Source organism: Rhinatrema bivittatum, chromosome 6, assembly GCF_901001135.1.
Source record: "Rhinatrema bivittatum chromosome 6, aRhiBiv1.1, whole genome shotgun sequence".
Classification (NCBI taxonomy): Eukaryota; Metazoa; Chordata; class Amphibia; order Gymnophiona; family Rhinatrematidae; genus Rhinatrema; species Rhinatrema bivittatum.
Genome location: NC_042620.1, coordinates 291,907,569 through 291,919,745, shown reverse-complemented (window position 1 = coordinate 291,919,745; position 12,177 = coordinate 291,907,569). Strand labels below are relative to the sequence as shown.

The 12,177-nt window shown below is 41.9% G+C and overlaps 1 long non-coding RNA gene across 2 annotated transcripts in view; it reads right to left on the bottom strand.

The window, feature by feature from the left end:
• LOC115094369 overlaps positions 1 to 12,177 on the bottom strand; it is a 127,352-nt gene that overhangs the window by 113,881 nt on the left and 1,294 nt on the right. For both annotated transcript variants that reach the window (XR_003857542.1, XR_003857541.1), the window contains exon 2: positions 5,497 to 5,538. This is a non-coding gene — a long non-coding RNA (uncharacterized LOC115094369). The remainder of the gene's footprint in view (positions 1 to 5,496; positions 5,539 to 12,177) is intronic.

The following is a 12,177-nucleotide window of genomic DNA, read 5'->3' as shown; positions in this document are numbered from 1 at the left end:
TCCTGTGATCAATCATACTGGTTCACAATTTCAATAAAATAAATCTGATACCATACAATATAAAATAATAAAACAAAACAAATAAAATCATATACAATGTACAAAGATATCTAAAATTAAAAACAAAACATAAAATAAAAATATGTCAAGTTAAAAGAAATATCAGTAAAAAATAAAAATAATGGCCTCTCAATATGTTAGTAACATAGTTTTAGATTAAAATTTACAATTTAAAACACTCAATATAATCTCCAAAGGCCTTTATAAAGAGACAGGTCTTTAAATCTTTTTTAAAAGTCTGATAATTAGTTTTTAGTCTCAATTCACTAGGAAGAGAGTTCCATAAGCCTGGCCCAGCTAGAGTCACTGCTCTCTCTCTGACTTTAATCAAATGTGCAAATTTTACCGATTGAATTGTTAACGGACCCTTATTCGTTGATCGTAGATTTCTCTGTGGGGTATGAATTCATAAGGATAGATTTAAACATTCTGTGTTAACATTATTGATGGATTTATGTATTAGGCAAAGAATTATGTAATCAAGCCTATATTTTATGGGTAAGCAGTGTAACTCTTTTAAAGTAGGTGTAATTAGGGATGTGCATTCGTTTAGAACGAATTAGGAAATTTCAATGAAATTCGGGAAAAATGTGTTTTCGGGTTAGCATGGGGGGAGGGGCACATTTATTTTTTTAAAAACCCAAACCCACCCCAACCCTTCAAATTTATACAACCCCCCCCCCCCCCAAGACTTACCGAAAGCCCTGGTAGTCTAGCGGGGGTCCTGGGAGTGATCTTCTGCTCTCGGGCCGTCGGGCCTGCCAGGAATCAAAATGGTGCCGGTGGCCCTTTGCCCTTACCATGTGACAGGAGCTAACGGTGCCATTGGTCAGCCCCTGTCACATGGTAGGAGCAATGGATGGCCGGCGCCATCTTAGAAAATGTTGCGGGTCATTCATTGCTCCTTCCATGTGACAGGGGCTGACCAATGGCACCGGTAGCCCCTGTCACATGGTAAGGGCAAAGCGCCACTGGCGCCATTTTGATAGAGTGGCAGCTGACAGCACGAGAGGGAGAGATCACTCCCAAGATCCCGCTGGACCACCAGTGCTTTTAGTAAGTCTTAGAGGGGGGGGGAATCGGGATGGTGGGGGGTTGCAATTAAATAAATTTGAAGTGTTGGGGCGGGGGGGGGGGGGTGTTTCTGTCCGTTTCCGAAAACAAAACAAAAGTTTCCGGGTTCGGGGAGTGGACCAAAATGATCCATCCCGAACCCGAAAACAAAAACAAACCGAAAAAAAAAATTGTGCACATCGCTAGGAGTAATATGATCAAATTTCTCTGCACCGGTTAAAACTCTGGCGGCAGCATTTTGAAACAACTGCAGAGGTCTCAGTATATTATCGGGGAGACCTAAAAGCAGGGCATTACAATAATCCAACTTAGAAAAAAGCAGGGCTTGTAAAACAGTTCTAAAATCATTAAAATATAAAAGAGGTCTCAGTCTTTTTCAAGATATGTAGTTTATAGAAACTGTCTTTCATCATATTACTAATATTTGTTCTCATGTTTAATTCAGAGTCCAGAATCACTCCTAGGTCTCGGGCTGATTCCACTATAGTCAAGGTTGAGGAGTCAATATTGTATGAAATAATTACGTTAGTCACTGGTCTATTGCTTAAATACATTATTTTCATTTTTTGATTATTTAGTACTAATTTCATGTATGTGAGTAATTGCTGAATGGAAGCTAAATACATACCCCAGAGTTTTCAAGTATTTTCAATTGAGTTATTTATGGGAAGAAGAATCTGCACATCATCAGCATAAATGTAAAAAGTTAAGCCTAAGCCCGATAATAGTTTACAGAGTGGCAACATATAAACATTAAACAACATTGTCAACAATGACGAACCCTGAGGGACTCCTGATGTAAGAGGTCTATGGGCCTGATATTCACCATCACTTAACCGGTTAAGTTTGAATTTGGGGGTAAAGGAAACCTTTACCCCCAAATCTAGTTTTCATTCAGTTAACTCTAGATTATAATAATTTAAAAAGAACCTTGTAAATAGTTCTTCTAAGCAACATGTACCCTAATCTATGACTATGGACCTTTTCCTCTTCCTCTATTTCCCTTCTTGTTCCTTCACCTCCCTGTTACCATGTAACTTTATCCTTCCACGTTCAAAATTGTTTTATTTACCCCCGTTATCTGTAAACCGATGTGATATGCAAATGAACGTCGGTATATAAATGTTTTTAAATAAATAAATATCTGGGCATAGTGAGCAACTGCCATTTAGCTGACTAACTTCATTTCACTAAAACGTTAGCCAGATAAGTGAGGAGGGGGAAAGGGGCATTCTGGGGCAAGACCACTTATCCGGCTTACTTAGCTGGATAAACACAGATATCCAGCATTATCTGGCTTAGGGCCTCATTTTCCAAGGAGTTACCGCGTGTGATAATTCCGCAAATCGCGCTAACAGCAGTTAACGCGATTTGCGAATGCAAATTTTTAATTTTGTATTCAGGAGGCGGAGTAAATGTAAAGTAGGGAGGATTTATCGTATGCCGCGAAAAGTGCGGCTCCTAACGCAGCCAATAACTACACCTCTTTCATTTGCGTTACGTTGTGCGCTACAGGCCGGTAAAGGTTTATCGCGGTTCACAATGTTTCCTGACAGGCCTGTTTCAGTATGATGCAGGGAGAGAGAGAGAGAGAGAGAGAGAGAGAGAGAGAGAGAGAGAGAGAGAGAGAGAGAGAGACTTACCATAGTGCCTCCTCCCTAGACAGGTATTTGTATCCCTAGGGGAGGCCCACCTAGTAACTCGAGGTGAGGGTTAAGTATTAGTGTAGGGGGTTAGGGCCCACTTTCACATTCAACATGAGACATACGAACAGAACAGTGGTCTCTTGTGAAGATTTGCTGGCCTTCGGAGTGAGGAAACTCACTCCAAGATGAGATTTGTGCAATGTTCTCTCCACCTAGCTTGTTGTTACCCAGGTAGAGAGTCCATCAAGCTAGGTGGAGAGAACATTGCACAAATCTCATCTTGGAGTGAGTTTCCTCACTCCGTAGGTCATCAAATCTTCACAAGAGACCACTGTTCTGTTCGTATGTCTCATGTTGAATGTGAAAGTGGGCCCTAACCCCCTACACTAATACTTAACCCTCACCTCGAGTTACTAGGTGGGCCTCCCCTAGGGATACAAATACCTGTCTAGGGAGGAGGCACTATGGTAAATCTCTCTCTCTCTCTCTCTCTTTCTCTTTCTTACAGGCAATGTAGCCCAAATTGGGCTAATAGTGCAACTATGCGATAACAGCCTTTCATGAGGCCCTTAGTTAGCCAGATAAGTGTAGGACTGCTATTGAGCTGTTCTAAACATAGCCGAATAAACTTATCCAGTTAATTGTAAGAAAGTCTGGCATATTCAGGGGCGCGGCCCCACTGTTGGATGTCTTGGCCAAATTAGCCCGATAGGTTTATCCACCTATGTTGTGCAGCTGGATAGTGGCTGAATATCAGCCCCTGTGTGTTTAGTGCTTTCATTCTGTGAGAATAACATCACAGCAAGGCATGAAGTTTCAGTTCCAACTGCACCAACCAAAAACTAATTCACACTCACTAGACTTTTAATGTGGGAAAACACAAGATAAACTGGGACACTTGAGAGATCAATATAACCGGGAACATTTGGATTTTGCTTACCCTGAAATTAGCAGATTACTTGGAGGAAGAGGAGAGAGAGGGTGCCACAAAAAAAGAAAGCTGATCAAGATTGTGGTGCTACTTACCTTGTATATAAGACAAACTGGTTCAAAAAAAGTAACTCCTGGCACTATCCTGTGGCAAATAATGCTGAGTAATGCACGGGGCCAGAGACCGTAAGCGAACCTTCAGCCTAACCCCTTCCCCACACCCCCAATTAACTTCAGTCCATAGGACACCTGGTTTTGATAATTAAACTCAACAATAATAACCACCCCCACCAGCATCCCCCCCTCCCAGAACAATCCTGTAAACACACATAACTGGACGTAGGAACACAATTTTTAAAAGTCATTTATGTGGGTATTTATTTATTTATAAATCTTGTATCCCGCAACTTCCAAAATCCACATCTATCCAATGCGGATCACAACAAACAATCACAAAACACATAAAATAACAGTAGTTAAAACAATTACAAGACTAATACATACTTTAAAACAAAATAAAATGTATAGTTAATCAATCCACATCCATATGCCACTTTAAACAATGAAGGCTTCACTTGACATCTAAAATTACATTTCTTAGCTGCTCCGGAATAACATTCCACAGCCCTGGTGCTGCCATGGAAAAAAGCTCTAACAAGTCTGTTTTAATCTGTAACTCTTAGGTGGAGGAACCTGTAATAATTTTGCCCCGGATGATCATAAAGCCCATATGGGGCTAAAGCCCTTCAGTTTATCTTTTAGGATACACCATTCTTCACAATATATTAGATTGTGTAAAATCACTAGCATCCCCAATCTATAATTCACATTTTTACAGGCAACCAATATAATTGTTGAAGCTAAGGGGTTACATGCTCATAGTGGCTTGCTCCACACACAATGAGCAGGCAGGCCACATTCTGTAACAACTGGAGAACTTTTTACAACTTAACAATGAGGTGGCGCAATAATCCAAATGTCCTAGGACTCGTCATTGCAGACCAGCTCTAAACAAAGAAGCTGGCAACCATGGCCGGAGGGGTCTTAATATCTTTAGCTTAAAGAAATACACTTTGGACAGCTGACTAACATGAGAATCCATAGTTAATGTGGAATTTATAAAGACACCGATGTACCCAGGTAAAAGAGCTTTTTCAAAATTCCCCCACTAAAACTATGCATTTTTTTATGTGATAACTGTTGCAAAACCTACAGTAATAGCACCAGTGGATACTGCATATATATATATTTTATTTATTTATTTTTTTATTTTTTTAATGGATAGACACACTAGCAAAACATGCCCAGTGTTGCTCAGGTAATCTGGTTTATAATAGCCCTATTATAAACCAGGAAGGCCTGTACCTGGGGAGGGGGGGGGGGGTGAATGCCTCTACTTGTCTGTGTGAGTGCCTGTATCTGTGTGTGTGTGTACCTGTGTGTGTGTGGGGAGGGGGGGTGACTATGTGTTTGTATTTGTCTACCTGTGTGTGTATGTTTGCCTGTGCCTGCCTCTGTGTGTATGCATGTGTGAGCCAGTGTGTGCGTGTGTGTGGAAGCCTGTAGGAGCTTTTGCAAACTTGTGCGTGCTTCTATGTGCTAGTGCAAGCTTGTGTGAGCTTTTGTGCACCTATGTGTGTGTGCCTATGCCTACTTGCCTCTATGTGTGAGAACATGAGAGACAGGGCTTCACAGAAAGTGTGACTGACCGACTGACACAAGCCTTTTATATATATAGATAGATCAGATGTACACACAAAATACAAATATGTTTCAGAAATCATACCATAGTAGCTGATGAATGTTATCTGTGATTTTGGGAAGTAGACTGCAAAAAAAAAAAAAAAAAATCAGTACATGCACATAAATTATAAATTAAAAAAAAAATCATGCTGCTTTGACTGAAGGTAGTCTCTGAAGTGATTGGCCAACCTGGCTGGCTAGGCAGAACTAGGATGATTCTCTTACTACTCATCCTTCAAAAACATTTCAATTTCATTTATCACCTCAGCAGCAGTGACACAAACTTCCTCCATTATCAGACACGTTGTGATGTAGCATAAAACCCTATACAAGTCACTTACAGCCTATACAGCAAACCTGCCACCTCCAAAAATCACTAACTCCCAGAACTCAAACTGCAACAAAAGAAAGCAATGCAAGTATTACACCAGGCCCTAGAACAGCATTAATAATCTTCCCAAAAGGGAAAAGGAGTGGTTAGAGCAAGCGGCTGAGAACCCAAGGACAATGCTTCAGCAAATTTGCTTATCTTTACTGAGCATGTGCAGGACTTCCCACATGAGTACGCTACCTCATAATCGCCTCCCAGAGCTTAAGCTTTAGTAAAGTAGCCGACTTTCCGGGGAGGAAGGCTGGTAGTAATTATGGCTAATTCATCTTGTTGTTTATAGAGAACCCTATTTACAAGTCAACAAACCTACTTCTCTGTCAACAAGCACATTGTGAATCAGCCATAACAGATGGGGAGTCCCAAACTGAGGGCTGTATTGCAGAGCAAAACCAGAAACAGATTACCCAGCCCACACTAGTAAAGAGTTCACTACTGGGTGAATAGGCACAGAACTGCTTGTCCAAAGTTACTGTGTCCTCGGGATATGCTGAACAGGCAGTAGTGAGACGTGAAGCTATGTAGGTAGCATAACTTGATTAATGTGGAACACAGATACCACTTTTGAAAGAACTTGTAGTAAGTATAATCGATCATGAGTTAAACTTTAAGGCACACGTATCTACAAAAGTCAAAGAAGGTTTTAATAAATTGAGGTTATTGAAACGTCTTAAACCTTTGCTTTCATTAAATAATTTTAGGTATGTTTTACAAACATTGGTGTTTACTGGTCTGGACTATTGTAATTCTACCATGCTAGGACTCCCTAAATCTACTCTGAGACCTCTCCAGGTAATTCAGAATGTCGCAGCAAGGCTGTTAACAAACACCAAGAAAAGGGAGCACATTACTCCAGTATTGAAATCTCTACACTGGTTACCGCTAGAGTACAGAATTAAACATAAAGCATTGTGTATGATCCACAAGATTATACATGAAGACAAATATAAATGGCTGAATTCTTCCATCAAGCTGCATGTGCCTCAACGGGATCTCAGATCCTCTAATAAAGGTCTGTTAACGATACCTAATATTAAATCGGCGCACCTAAGTGAAGTTAGAGAGAGGGCAATCTCGGTTGCAGGACCAAAACTGTGGAACAGTTTACCGCCAGACCTGAGAATGCAGGATGATCCAAAACAATTCAAGAAAGACTTGAAAACATGGTGTTTCCAACAAGCCTATGGTATTGAGATTTAAAGGACTACTGAAAGCTGAAATCCACATGTTGTTTCTATTTTATCTATTTATTTCTTAACTATTTTAATTCTAACAAAGCTTTTAGATTTTTAGCTTATCATAAGTAATATTAATTATTTATTCTTATTTTTATCTATTTTATTGTATTTTCTGTTTCCTACTAGTATTTTAATTATATTGTAAACCGTAAAGATAGAATCATGTGTTCTGACTCACGGTATATAAAAATTGCATGCATAAATAAATAAATAAATAAGTTCATAACTCACCCTATTATGAATAAACTGCAGGTATGGTGAATATGAAAGCAGATCCTTACTCCTCATGCCAAAGCGGCAGCCACGAGAAACATCTTTTTCCAGTGAAACTTCGAGTCCAGGGACTTGAGAGATTTCAAAGGAGGTGGGCTAGGATTACACTCACGTCTCAAGACACTGGAAGTTTACCCACTGAAGGCCTGGAGCATCACAATCCTTTCAGGAACTTGGATACCAAAGGGTGGAGTGAGACTGGAGCCACTTCCATCTGCTGGTGATATCTGCAATGGCACTGGAATGATCTTTGACTGAAGAGGTAATAAGGCCTGAAGACAAAAGGAAGAACAGATACTGAACCAAGCCCCTTAAGTCACAGGGGAAGGGATCCAGCTGGCTGGTCCTATACCAAGTTGAAACCTCTTCCTTTTAAAACTGTAGGATTTTCTGGTTGAAGGTTTCCTGGTGGGAATCAGTACTTTCCCCACTTTTTTAGGAAGGAGGAGACTAAGGAGCACTGAACATCCACTAATTAGGGCTTGTCATGGCAGGTTTGGATGACAGTCTGCCATTCTTCTGTGTGATGAGAGTTGGAGATATTGCCAAGGGATCAGGAGACTGAATTGACAAATGGACGAGATATGGACACTACACTTATCATGGCCAAGCTGAGGATTATCCTTGCCTTGTCGGGAAGAATCTGCTGGACATAGATGCATGCAGCAGAAGTTCTCAACCTTTCTGTTGGTTTCTGAGATGAACAGGTCAATCACTGGCTTTCCCCAATGACTGAACAAGTTGTCTGCAATTCTTTGATCCAAAGACTACTTGGGCGATTGCATCACTCTGATGAGGTGGTCCACCAATATGTTTGGGATTCCTGGAAAATAGGTGATTTGGAGATGGGAAACCAGATTTGGAGGGCGTCCTGTTCGTTTATGCAGATCTCCACGGGTCCAAGGGAGAAACAACTGGTAGGAACTTCGAATAAACTGATCCCATTTCTTCCCCTTCCAGTTCAAAAAGGGCCACCCCTGGAGGAAGAGTATCCACCCCTCATGTAGGAGAATTACTCTCAACACTGGAAGTTCTTAAGGAAAAGTGCATTCTTTGGGCAGCCCCGCTATGGAGGACATTTTTCCACATGGTGGGACTGCCCAAAGTCCCGCTCCAGTGTCAATAAGTCCCACTGAATGGCACTCCACTCTAACACGATCAGCTTGTCATGTCATGCTACGTGTATAAGCTGCACTCTGAGCTTTTCTTTGTGCCTCACACCATGCCAAAGGCTTCTGCACCGTGCTCAACCCCTGACCTGAGATGGATCTGGGAACTGGCACCATGAGTGGAAGGGATGGGGAGCTTTCCTGTGCTCGTGGGAGGAAAAGGAGGAAGATTCCAGTCTCAATTTCTTGTGCCAAGAATCTGATGACACCCCGCTCCTGGACATGGAGCGGGGTGTCATGGAGGGTGAGTAAGAGCCCTCAGCTGAGGCTTCAGGCTCTTACCCACCAGCACCTTTCTTAGGGCTTCCCATCTTTCAGGAATGTTGCTGTGCAGCTGTAGGAGTTGGAGAAGTCATGGCAGCGATCGCAGATGGAGTGTGTATCCGTGGTGGACATCTAGCAATCACAAATTCAGGTCTAGAAGCTACTGACCATGGATTTTTTGGCCTTGGGCTTTTCCTTGCTCATTCTAATTCTTTATTTTTAGAACTTAAATGCTCTGTTTGAGAGGCTGCCAAGGCAGCGGCGGAAAATTTTGAAGAAGCGACGAGGACGTTAAAGGGCACAAAAAAAAAAACAAAAAAAAGAAAGAACTGTAAGAGAGAATGGGATGTGTACATGCAGTAGCTCAGACAAAGAAAGCCTGAGGGGCTCACAAGGCAGTGTGGTGCGCAAGAACTCCCACTCATGTCGGTTAAGTCTTCACTGAGCTCTGAGAGCTGGCTTTGTGTCGGCACCATTGGATGATGTCACCCACGCGTTATGGATAATTCGTGCCTGCTTTTCAACACTGAACCCCCTCTGACATTCTTTGTGACCTTGAGCAAGTCACTTTCAGACCGATGCAATATCGACTCACGTAAAACGGGCGCTCTCAACGCGCTCCCAGCCACCTCTCCTGGGCGTGCCATGCATTATTTAAATGAGGGGTCACTCTAAACAGGAAGCGCTAGGGATAAATTGTCCGTCCTTAGCGCGCCCATAGCATTGAGCGCCCAGAGGTGTCTGTGCGCCAGTTAGGAAAACGGATGCTCAATAGGCGTCTATTTCCCTAACCTGACCCCGGCAAAATCAGGATGATACTAAGTAGGAGGAACCACAGAAAAACAGTATTTTGGGCTTTTTTGTGGCTTTGTGGAGGGGTTATAGATGGCTCGGAGTGCACAAGACTGGGGCTGGCGTTGTTTTCTGTGTTAAAACGTGTGCATCGGTGCCCAGTGATTTTTTGTATCGGGGATAATAGCTAATAGCCTCCTCTCATGCATTTACATGTGATGTGCACTATTGGCTGCTCGCTGGTTTGGGCACATGTTTTGGATGCACTAATCCCCTTATTGCATCGGGTGTTAGCCTGGTGCATCCAAAACGCACGTACAGGAGCTCGTTAGCTTGTGTGCTAGGCTCAGCGCACAATATGGTATCGGCCTGTTTATCTCGTATTGCCTCAGGTATCCAGAAAGAGGAAAACTTTAAAACAAGCCCATGTATTTTATACTGTGTGTGCAACTGTGCACAGATGATATAAAATAGGCATAAATCTACCCAACGATATGTTCATGCATCTAAATTTATGCGGCATGTAATGTAGAGCATAGCTGGATAAGTCAATATTTTAACATTTATCCGCCTGTCTTAGTTAGCTGGATAGTGGGTTTTCAGACTTATCTGGCTTAAGAGGCAGCAAAGCCGCCACATACCCAAAGAAGTCAAAATGTATCTGGATAAGTGGTGCAAATCTGCTCTACATACGTAGTTATGCTCCTGATTTTAATCGTTTACACAAGAAGTTTGAACTCGCATGTTTTTCTTAACTATTGTTGGCTTTTACACATGGACATCCTCACATTTTGTAATATGCACACCAGAAGGAAATTACCAGTTTTATCAATTAGTCCACCAGTTTGCTTAGTCTGTCTGGAGCTCGGTGACACCCTCCTTATTTTTCAGCCTGAAGTCCCCCCCCAAGTCATCCAGACCCTCACCCAGTCATTTTTGTACTTTCAAGATGTTTATGATTACTTACATGAGATAGTGAGAATAAGGTAAATATATGCAAGTAAAAGACTGACGCGCGTCACTCTGGCGGCTGTTAAAATAGCAACATACACGGGTACATGCTGATGCCCCCTGGCCTGCCCCTTTTTTTATATATGCAAATGTACGTGCGGGCACCATTTTACATGCGTATGTAGTGGTTTTTATAATAGCGTGCACTCACATATGTGCTATTTTTTGCACGCACGTGCTATTTTTTATGTGCGCAGATTGTGATAAATTTCAGGAAGACCTTGTGAGACTGGAAAACTGGGCATCCAAATGGCAGATGAAATTTAATGTGGATAAGTGCAAGGTAATGCATATAGGGAAAAATAACCCATGCTATAGTTACACAATGTTAGGTTCCATATTAGGTGCTACAACCCAAGAAAGAGATCTAGGTGTCATAGTGGATAACACATTGAAATAGTCGGTTCAGTGTGCTGCAGCAGTCAAAAAAGCAAACAGAATGTTGGGAATTATTAGAAAGGGAATGGTGAATAAAACGGAAAATGTCATAATGCCTCTGTATCGCTCCATGGTGAGACCGCACCTTGAATACTGTGTACAATTCTGGTCGCCGCATCTCAAAAAAGATATAATTGCGATGGAGAAGGTACAGAGAAGGGCTACCAAAATGATAAGGGGAATGGAATAGCTCCCCTATGAGGAAAGACTAAAGAGGTTAGGACTTTTCAGCTTGGAGAAGAGATAGCTGAGGGGGGGATATGATAGAGATGTTTAAAATCATGAGAGGTCTAGAACGGGTAGATGTGAATCGGTTTTTTACTCTTTCGGATAATAGAAAGACTAGGGGGCACTCCATGAAGTTACCATGTAGCACATTTAAAACTAATCGGAGAAAGTTCTTTTTTACTCAATGCACAATTAAACTCTGGAATTTGTTGCCAGAGGATGTGGTTAGTGCAGTTAGTATAGCTGTGTTTAAAAAAGGATTGGATAAGTTCTTGGAGGAGAAGTCCATTACCTGTTATTAAGTTCACTTAGAGAATAGCCACTGCCATTAGCAATGGTAACATGGAATAGACTTAGTTTTTGGGTACTTGCCAGGTTCTTATGGCCTGGATTGGCCACTGTTGGAAACAGGATGCTGGGCTTGATGGACCCTTGGTCTGACCCAGCATGGCATGTTCTAATGTTCTTATCATTTGAAAATTGACCTGTTAGACCATAAGCTCTTTGGAGAAGAGTCTTGTTGTATCTGAATTCTAAAAGTGCTATAAGCCACCTTGGACATTATTTGGAAAGGTGACCTAAAATTCCAAATGTATTGTTAGCAGTACATCTCCTGATGGGAAAACATAACAAGCTGGAGTACAAACACACACACACACACACACAAATCCTCAAACACAGAGTAAGCGAGCACAAACTATAAACAGATAACTATATACAGATAAAAATGGAAATCTTGTCCACCCCAGCCTAACTCCTCTCCCATCCTGTTCCTTGTCAGACAGCAAGAAAGAAGAAAACAGGAGGAGGGGGGTGAGGAGGGGGGGGGCTAGATTAGAAAGCAGGGTAGCACTTCTCCAGGCTCACCCCCTCCCCTCCTTTCCCTGAATGACAGGAGGAGGAGGAGGGGCTTTTTTTCATTC